This window comes from Aulonocara stuartgranti (genome assembly GCF_965226115.1).
Source record: "Aulonocara stuartgranti genome assembly, chromosome: 1".
Lineage (NCBI taxonomy): Eukaryota > Metazoa > Chordata > Actinopteri > Cichliformes > Cichlidae > Aulonocara > Aulonocara stuartgranti.
The window spans coordinates 2,314,215-2,325,179 of NC_138939.1; the positions used below are offsets into that span (position 1 = coordinate 2,314,215).

Genomic DNA, 10,965 nt, shown 5'->3' on the forward strand with positions numbered 1-10,965 from the left:
AACATTTGTCTTTAGGCAGTAGGTGTGTTTCAAAGCTTCGGTTTAAAAGTGACGTTTGTGGGTTTCAGCCCAAAGTTGGATAAGTCACTTCAGTTAATTCTGCTTAAAGGCAGCACGAGACCAACTGCACAACATCGTTACAGTGGAGGCAGAAAAAAATTCAAACTTAGCAGAGCATAGTAAATGAGCCATTTTACCTTATTATTTTTAGTTATGTGCCGAGTGCTTCCAGGTCACCCCAAGATTAAAAAATACAATAAATCACAGACTGTATATAAGTGATGACCTGCAACCTTAATCACTGATTTCTGGAGCTCACCTGTGTTGGTCCACCTGTAGGCCCACCACTCGCAGGAGGTGTCGTAGGGTTGGGTGCAGTGTGTGCCAGGCAGTGACCAAGAATGGAGCGCCTGGCAGACGACTGGGACGTGGAACGTCACGTCTCGGGTGGTGAAGGAGTCTGAACTGGTGCGTGAGGTTGAGAGGTACCGGCTAGAAATAGTCGAGCTCACCTCAACTCAGGAATCAGTCTCATAGAGAGGGGCTGGAGGGGGTGGGGATGCTGGACAGACCTGGCACACATTAAGCATATGGTGAGGACTTAGCCTGTGAAACTTCGGAGGCAGCTGATAGGTACCAACAGTGTGCAAATTCCCTGCTGACTCGGCCTCAGGATGTCTAGAGGCAAGAACCAAGCGCACCCAAATGAGCGCACCAGTGATCATGTGCGCATCACGCAGAGGGAGAGTGAGGGACGAAAAGCAGCAGCAGAGCATGGCAGTTGTATCGCAGTTTGTGTGATTCCGTGTGCGTTAATGAGACTGTAAGTGTTATTGCCTTTGACAGGTTAACTGGTATGATAATAGTTATAGTTGTTTGTGTATGTTTAAGCTAAAGTTATGCCTCAGTACACTGCTACCACGTTAGTAGGTTTATTTAATTATTTAATTAACTAGCACTAAGTTAATACCAGTGGCCAGAATCTCCCCCAATGATTATATCCCGCGGTTAAAGGATTTTTCTGTTGTTTATTGTTTAGTTTAGCTGTTGTTAGCTTGCCACATGCTTGCCTTAGTACTAGCAACTGGGAAGATATGTGCTATTTAGCCAACTTCTGGTCTTACGGCGACCCCTTGTGGACATTGTAAAATATTGCTGTGTCTGAGTAGATGATGTGTTCTGATTGTTGCTTGGTTGTCTTTGAGCCTGCTAATTATAGTGTTACCTGTTTCTGTTTCCAGACAACCATGCTTATAGTCACCGATACTGCACCTGCCACAATTATAAGTGCATATCTTCTGTGAAGCTTCATTAAAGACGGTGAACTAAACTCCTGGACTGCTGCAGTCTTTCTGACCGAAGACTTAGGCCAGACTTGTATACCCAGCACTTCCAGTATATATATATTCTACAAGTGGTCCTTCGAGCCGGATTATACAAGCTGCGCTATGGCTACACCCAGAGAGTTCAACGACAACCAGCCTGCACTGAGTCCCCGTCCCAGCAGGGTGCGACGCATTCCCGGACATCTGGAGGACTTTGAACTCACCTACCCAGCTCACCGTCTTTATAGTACCACAGTAAGACCAGCATCACCACTGACATCAACTTACGCAGCACCACTCAGCCCTGGGAGTTCCCCTAACTACCCTGCAGCTGGTCATTATGGTACGGCAAGTGCAGGGGAAAGATGGCAGGGGCTGGAAGCACGTTGGCAAACGATAAGCCAGCAGATGAAAGAACTTGAAGTGGAAATGGACAGGGTCAGATTGACTTTGTATCCACAGAGTGCACATCTGCCTCACCCTTCATACCGCTATGCAGCATTTCAGCCACATTACAGTAGCCTCCCCCATTTAGAACTGGGTTACCCTGTTCGGCCCCCCAGTCCAAGAGCTGCACCTAACATCCAGCACGAGGTTCTGCACGCTCCAACACAAGCCCCTGCTCCTCAAGTGCAGGTTGACACTGCTGCATCAAACCCAAAACCTGCTTCAGAAGGGATGTCGGTACCAGCCCCCGCATCCACGGCTCCTTCAGCCTGCTCGCCGCCGTGGCTAACACAGCCTGCATTGCCCTTCTCACTACCTCCTGCTTCTCTAATGATGCCTCAGCCAGTGTCCCCTATCACACCGCAGCCAGAACCACATGTGCCTCCGCCAGTGTCCCCTATCACACCGCAGCCAGAACCACATGTGCCTCCGCCAGTGTTCCCTATCACACCGCAGCCAGAACCACATGTGCCCCCGCCAGTGCCCTCTACCACACCGTTACAGCCTGAGCATGTCCCGCCAGAGCAGCAGTATGATGCACTCCCCAGGGCCTGGCAGTCTGCTCCACTGCCATATCCACCTGTGCATCATCCTAGAAGACCCCGTGGTCAGCACTATTATCCAACACCTCACCCAGTAGATAGTTCACATCAGCCGAGTATGATGGAGATGGCGATTGCTTCATCATTTGGCATTCCTAAACCCAAACTGACTGTATTCAGCTCAGGGAAAGAGAGTGATTTTCTTATGCTCAAAAAGGGTCTAGACAGCTTACTTGGTCCGCACAAGCATTTAAGTGAAGACTATAAGTATCAGATCCTGCTTGACCATCTCACATTCCCCTCGGCACTTCAAGTGGCAAAGAGGTATGTCAACAGTCAGACCCCATACACAAGTGCCATGCAAGCGCTCACGCAGAGGTACGGACAGCCAAGGCAGCTAGTGCAGGGGGAACTGAAGGCCATTCTGAATTCCCCACCAGTCAGGGCTGGAGATTATCAAGCATTTGAGGACTTTGCTACCGCAGTTGGAACTCTGGTGGGAATGCTCAGCACCATGGAGGGCCCCTCATCGTCAGAGTTGAAGTGTGGGTCTCATGTGGACACCCTACTCACCAAACTCCCCACTAACTATCGAGATGCATTTGCTGAACATTGCTTTAATCGAGGAATTATCCAAAGTGGCAGTGATCGTACATACACTCTCCCTGATCTAGCGGAGTGGTTGGAAAGGAAGGCCCAGACATTGCAGGTGTCTCGCCAAATCACAAGCCCCTTCCCAGCTATACCAGCACATACTGAGTACAAGGACCGGAAAGCAGGGAGACAACAGAGGGTCAAACCTGCTACTATTCTGCTTGGGGTTCAGCAGGGATCGAAGCCCGCTAATCCTTCTCCGAGCCCTGCCACTGTACCACACCTGAAGAAGAGGGACCGTTTCAAGCCCTTCTGTCCTTATTGTAATAACCAGGAGCACTACCTCAATGCCTGTGCTGACTTTGCCACGCTAACCTGTACTGCCAGAGCTACCTGGATAAAAGAGAAAAAACGATGTTGGAAATGTGGGAGAGGACATTCCCCAGTAAACTGCACTCTGAAGAAGCCCTGTGCAACATGTGGAGAACAACATCTGCACATACTACATGAAGTTGCTACTGCTGAGAGCATCCTGACCGTGAATACGTCCTCTAACATGGTTTTCTTGGACCAAGTCAGCCATTCTGGGCGAGTAATGCTAAAGGTTGTCCCCGTGCGGTTGCATAATGGGGAGAAAACACTGGACACATATGCTGTCCTGGATGATGGCTCTGAAAGAACAATCATACTACCTGCTGCCATCCATCACCTTGGCCTTGTTGGAACAGAAGAGATTCTGTCCCTCAGGACGATTCGACAAGAAATCGTACAGCTGAAGGGAGCCACTGTATCCTTTCAGGTGTCAGGTATGACAAACCAGGGAGTGAAATACGACATTCACCAGGCTTTTACAGCCGCCGAAGTAACTCTGGCAGAGCAATCACGTGCCGCTGACCTCCTGACACAACGATACAAACACTTGAGAGGCTTATCCCTGCAGTCTTTTGACAAAGTCCAGCCCCTGCTACTTATCGGTTCTGATAACCCTCACCTGATAATACCTACCCAGCCTGTGCGTACCGGTCCAGTTGGTGGCCCAGTGGCTGTGTGCACAATGCTGGGGTGGGCGATTCAGGGACCAGCAAGCTTTTTGCAGCAATCAACAGATGAGAGAAGCTGTCTGCATTTGTCCACTCTCTCCTCCTCAGATGAGCTGCATCAACACGTCCAGAGACTCTGGCAGCTGGACACCCTACCCTTCCACACCAACAAGGAGGTGACGCGATCAGGCGAAGATAAAGCAGCCATAGAACGACTGGAGCAAGGGACTGTCCGGGTCACCGTCGATGGAGTGGCTCGCTATGCTACTCCACTGCTGCGAAGAAAGAATGCACCTGTTCTTCGGGCACCTCCCACAGCTGTGATGGCACTCCTCAGAGCGACAGAGCGACGTTTGTGTAACAGTCCAGATCAAGCTGCTGTCTACAATGAGGAAATCCACAAGTTGGAGAAAGCTGGTTATGTAGTAAAGATCAGCATGAATGAGGTGAGCAGCTCTGCGGAATCATGGTTTATCCCGCACCACATGGTGTACCACAACAACAAGCCCAGAATCGTCTTCAACTGCTCCTTTAACTACAGGCAAGCTTCACTTAACAAGAACCTGCTTCCAGGCCCGGTTCTTGGGTCAACACTGCTTGGCGTGCTGTTGAGATTTAGAGAGTATGCTGTAGCTATCAGTGGGGATATTCGTGGCATGTTCCATCAAGTGCGTCTTCTGCCTGAGGACCAGCCACTTCTACGCTTCTTGTGGCGAGATGGGGAGAGGGAGCGCAGCCCAGACGTGTACGAGTGGTGTGTCCTTCCTTTCGGGACCACATGTAGCCCATGCTGTGCTACATATGCCCTGCAGCGCCATGTAAAGGATCACAGCAAAGACAATGGAGAAGTACTGCACTCTGTGCTCCATGCATTCTATGTGGATAACTGCTTACAGTCTCTACAGTCTCAGACGCAGGCAAAATACCTGATGGACAAGATGAGAGCCCTCCTTGCCAGTGGAGGATTTGAGATAAGGCAGTGGTCTAGCAACGCACCTGAGGTTATCTCTCACCTACCAACTGAAGCCAAATCAACTGAGTGTGAGTTATGGCTAACCACTAGCAAGACTGATCCAGAAGAGTCTTCCCTTGGTCTCCTGTGGCGCTGCAGCTCTGACACATTGGGATACAAGCACCGTGCCATTCCACGTACTGCACCAACCCTGAGATATGTTTACAGAGTACTGGCAAGCCAATATGACCCATTAGGTTATATCATACCCTTTACAACACGAGCCAAGGTTCTAGTTCATGCACTCTGGAAGAAGGAGAGGGGTTGGGATGAGCTGATTGCTGACGAGCTCCTGTCTGTGTGGTTAGCATGGGAAAGTGAGCTGCCATACCTGCCAAACCTCAGCTTGCCAAGGTGTTACACTCCTGGTATCTCGGCTGGGAGCCCTGTGAACCTACACATCTTCTGTGATGCCTCAGAGAGAGCCTATGGTGCGGTTGCATACCTGAGAGTAGAGGCTGACAGCAATGAAGTTAAAGTGGCATTTGTGATGGCCCGATCTCGCGTGGCACCCAAAAGGCAGCTTTCAATACCTCGCCTGGAACTTTGTGCTGCCCTAGCAGGAGCACAGTTAGCCACAGTTCTGCAGACCGAGCTAACCCTGCCATTACAGACAACTACTCTGTGGACCGATTCGACCACTGTCCTCCACTGGATCCAGTCTGAATCCCAGCAGTATAAAGTGTTTGTGGGAACCCGAATAGCAGAGATTCAAGAGCTTGTTGGAGCTGAGAGCTGGAGATATGTTCCCTCTGAAGAGAACCCTGCTGATGACATCACACGTGGGAAATCCTTAAAGGATTTAATTAAGCCAAACCGCTGGACAGATGGCCCAGCATTCCTCCATCAGCCTCACGCTAGCTGGCCTACGCACCCCATAGTGAGCTCAGTGCAGGAGGAAGAGATCCGCGACACCACCTTCTGCGGCAACATTTCCACAAGCAGCCCGCTGATACCTGATCTGACCCAGTTCAAATCCTGGACTGAGCTGGTACATGCCACATATCATGCCCTCCACGGGGCGGCCGCTCTACCCATGACTGCCTCCAGTCAAAGGGAGGCAGAAATTGCCCTACTGAAAAGGTCACAAAGTGAGAGTTTCCCAGCAGAGTTGGCTGCATTGCAGTCAGGTAAACCTATCAGCCCTAACAGTCGCTTACTGTCGCTTTCACCTGAATTAGACCATACTGTAGGGTTGATCAGAGTTGGAGGTAGGCTCCGGAGGGCTGAAAATCTGAAAGAGGACACCATCCATCCTATAGTTCTTGCACCAGACCACCCTGTCACAACGCTGTTAGTGCAGGACTATGATAACCGTCTGTTACATGCAGGTCCTGACCGTATATTTGCAGAGATGAGGAGGATCTACTGGATACTTCGCGGCCGACAGATCATCAAGAGGCATCAACGCAGCTGTGTGGAATGTTGTAAATAGCGCAGCAAACCAGTCACTCCCCAGATGGCCGACCTACCAGCTGCACGATTACGCATCACTAAACCACCATACTGGTCCACTGGAGTCGACTGCTTTGGTCCTTACACCATAAAAATAGGACGGAGGCATGAGAAAAGGTGGGGTATTATCTTTAAATGTCTGACCACCAGATGCGTACATCTAGACCTTTTGTGCAGCATGAACACAGGTTCATTCTTGCTTGCTCTTCGGCGCTTTGTCGCAAGGAGGGGAAAACCCTTTGAGATTCTCTGTGATCGTGGCACCAACTTCAGAGGAGGAGAGAGGGAGCTCAGAGAAGATTTTGCTGCCATGGAACCAGTTTTGAAGCAACAGCTCGCTGAACAGAGTATTGATTTCAAATTCAATCCACCACTTGCTCCACATTTTGGAGGCACCTGGGAGAGGGAAATCAAGTCGGTCAAAGCTTCCCTGCGTGTTGTCCTGAAAGACCAAGCTGTCCCAGAAGAAGTGCTGATGACTATGCTCGTAGAAGTGGAGGGTATTCTTAACTCGAAACCCCTTGGTTATGCAACATCAGACATTGCGGACCCAGATCCCATTACTCCTAACCTTCTGCTTATGGGGCGGAGAGATGCATCCCTACCACAAGCAGTGTACAGCAAGAGTGACCTACTGGGACACCGCCGCTGGAGACACAGCCAAGTGGTTGCCGACCATTTCTGGGTTCAGTTTACTCGCAATTACCTACCTAACCTTCAGCTTCGTCACAAGTGGTGCATCAGTACCCCAGATCTCACAGTAGATCGAGTGGTCATTGTGATTGACCCACAGCTCCCAAGAGCCCTGTGGCCAGTTGGGCGGGTAACTAAAGTAATCTCCAGTGATGATGGCAAGATACGCACAGCTGAGGTTGACATCAAAGGAGGCTGTGCAAATTCCCTGCTGACTCGGCCTCAGGATGTCTAGAGGCAAGAACCAAGCGCACCCAAATGAGCGCACCAGTGATCATGTGCGCATCACGCAGAGGGAGAGTGAGGGACGAAAAGCAGCAGCAGAGCATGGCAGTTGTATCGCAGTTTGTGTGATTCCGTGTGCGTTAATGAGACTGTAAGTGTTATTGCCTTTGACAGGTTAACTGGTATGATAATAGTTATAGTTGTTTGTGTATGTTTAAGCTAAAGTTATGCCTCAGTACACTGCTACCACGTTAGTAGGTTTATTTAATTATTTAATTAACTAGCACTAAGTTAATACCAGTGGCCAGAATCTCCCCCAATGATTATATCCCGCGGTTAAAGGATTTTTCTGTTGTTTATTGTTTAGTTTAGCTGTTGTTAGCTTGCCACATGCTTGCCTTAGTACTAGCAACTGGGAAGATGTGCGCTATTTAGCCAACTTCTGGTCTTACGGCGACCCCTTGTGGACATTGTAAAATATTGCTGTGTCTGAGTAGATGATGTGTTCTGATTGTTGCTTGGTTGTCTTTGAGCCTGCTAATTATAGTGTTACCTGTTTCTGTTTCCAGACAGCCATGCTTATAGTCACCGATACTGCACCTGCCACAATTATAAGTGCATATCTTCTGTGAAGCTTCATTAAAGACGGTGAACTAAACTCCTGGACTGCTGCAGTCTTTCTGACCGAAGACTTAGGCCAGACTTGTATACCCAGCACTTCCAGTATATATATATTCTACAAACAGGCCAAGCAGGATGTGGCTCGAGGACTGGCTGAAGCAAAAGCTCAGGTGTGGGAGGAGTTTGGAGAGGCCCTGGAAAAAGACACTGTATATAGTGCAGGTGGAGCACTGGTGACTTCAGCATGTCTTCCATAGAGGAAGCAGAGTCTAGGGACAAGGGGGACGACTCGTATATCAACGGGGGTGAGGTCACTGAGGCAGTCAACAGTTTGTACTGTAGAGCTGAACATTTAAACATAACTGCCATTCCTCACAAGTTAGAACTTGCAGAACACATTAAAGAGCTGAGTCATTTATACATCTGAAACTCCAGAGACCTCTGCTGATCTCAGTAAATGAGCAGGATCGCAGATGTGAGTAAAAAAGGGCGACACGCTGCAGAGGGCGCTCCACAGGAAAGCAGACCGCTCTCATCTCCTCTGGTGGAACATTTATTTATTTTGTAATTGACCGTATGTTGTGCATTTGGGATTATTTCATGTTAAATATGGAAATGAAGAAGCACAGCTGGCCACAGTGCCAAGGGGAAGGAGGGATTTAACTGTGGCACGTTTAACTATCCAGATTGTTGTATTTGATTGAAACATCACTGAGATTGCTACAAATAGACCGGTTGGAGCAGGACGCTCTGTTTTGCGTAACTATTTATAAATCCCCGTAGAACTGCAATCACATAAGCTAGCGCAATATTTTTTGTCAGCACATGAAACCAGAGGAGTTGTACTTACATCTTATGCCATCAGCTTGTCCTCGGTCACGGTTTCCTTCCACATATAGCTTTGCAAAAAACTGCATAAAAAGCACTTGCAGCAACAAAAACACAATATTCCAGAAACACGCTTTGCCGATCTGATCAGCTGTTCGTAACACTAGTTATAATAGATGTCAGCGCGAACTATCCAATGTCCGCCATTACCTGGCCGAAACCGGAAGTGACGTCATTTCGCGGAAATTGTAGTTCTTTTACCTTCAGGGCCTCATGAGCCTATACTGGTGTTTTTAAAAGTCATGTTTGAATTCGTGCTTTTCTGTATCGTTTCTGGGATGCTGAGGACTCAAATTGCAACGCTGGAAATACTTTATTTTGGTGCAAATGCAGTTTTTGTTTTTGCAAATTTGCACTATAATATTTATTTTCGTTTTCCTGCAGTATATAAAAATTGGTGTATCTTAAAAATAAAACTATGAAGAGACTCAAAATAAATTTCCTGTTGTTAGAAACTATTTTGTGCAACTTTTTTGTATTTACAGTTTTGAGGGATAAACCTCTTAAATTTCTCTAACTAGAAATATATGTTAAAAACAATAACAACGATTTTCATTTTTTTGTAGTGAATTGCACTTTTTGCAATTTATGTAGTTACTGTGAACTTAATGCAGACATATTATTAAAATTTGGGCTGTAACGGTTGTATTGATGTATAGCAAATTGAAATGCTCCCAAACATGGCACTGCAGCATGTAAATATATAAAGATAAGCTCTGGTGGACTCTATGGTGGGTCTTAAAGGGTTAAATAAAAAAATTGAAATTCTAAGCTTGTTTAGTTCATATTAATTTTATAAGCATTACACTGACAGCAGTAGTAAATAAGCCAATAAATACTATAATGGTCCTCAAAGTACAAAGGATCACAGTGGTTCCTGCTTTTTTTTAGAAATCCCAGCTCGCTGACACATATTTTCAAATAACATATGTAATATAGCGACAGGCTGGAAGGCTGACATAGGATAAACTAAACAAAGTCCAGAGACAAGGTCTAAAATGTTCACGTGTCCCTCTGAAATCTGGTGTCATGTAGTTGGGCATATTTCAAACGTACCTTTGTTAAAATGCACCTTTCAATCTCACTTCAGCTCTGGATATCACCTCCCAATCTTCAAATTTACTTCCAACTCACGGTTAATGTGAGGTGAGCTGTGAACTGTGTTGACTTCAGCAGCGAGATGGGAGGAAATCTGGGGATTTACGTTCAGTGCTGAGGTCTTTAACAGAGTCAGTGAGTGCACACATCTATCTCTTGAAATTACAGAGTAAAAATTCATCCAATCCATCGATCTTTTTATGTATCTTATTAATATTTGATGGTGTTGAGCTGCTACGTAGCTCTGAGAAACACAAAGCTGGCCAGTCTCCAGGCTACCAGACAGGCTGAGTGAGAGAAAAAGCAGAGGGAGGGGGAGTGAGAGAGACAGAGAGATATAGAAGAAGATATAGAGGAAACATGCATGGACACTGTTTATGCCGAGGCTGGAAGAGCACATCCAAAACACCCCAGCAGCGCGCCGATATTTCTCCAAAATTCCAAACTGTGCTTTTTACAAAGCGATCTCAGCTCAGCCGCTGTGTGGATCCACACTGTGTCCTCTCACACATGCACCGGATGTTTCCAAGGTCACGGGTGTGGTCATGTGATCACATGGGGGGATACCATTAGGAGGAGGGCATGTCATCAGTGCCAATGATAACACAGACTGTATATAAAAGATGGTTGCAGTTACTTATAAGTCCTTTGACCTGAGAAACCACGTTTGCCCCATCACCTCCACCTACGCACAATCAACTGTGAACGTGTAAGTGTGAGAGGCCCAGATGAAAGAATTTTCACATTCAAGTTGCAGCCCAGATGTTTGCCAGCTGTGGTTCTGGGTGTGGAGACCTCTGCATCAGCAGGTTAAGGCAAAGAGAAGCTGCAAGCACCCAGGGAGTAATTGAATTAAAAGGTGATGATACCGAGAGTACTGTTTAATTTTCATGTGCGGGGGATTGGTTTGTTATGTGGTTTTGTACTGGTCTGTCTGATTACAGGGGCTGGACCGTGGTTGGAAAAGCTCTTTTGGATGAAGGTGCTCCCGTTCTCCTACAGTGGCACAAAGTTTCTGGAACAGA

At 47.5% G+C, this 10,965-nt stretch overlaps 1 long non-coding RNA gene across 1 annotated transcript; it reads left to right on the forward strand.

Annotated features, from left to right (window-relative positions):
• The first annotated feature begins 650 nt into the window (after positions 1 to 650).
• Positions 651 to 1,330, forward strand: LOC309712438. The gene is made up of 2 exons (XR_014278293.1): positions 651 to 823; positions 1,242 to 1,330. It is a non-coding gene; the product is annotated as an uncharacterized lncRNA (long non-coding RNA).
• Positions 1,331 to 10,965: the final 9,635 nt, after the last annotated feature.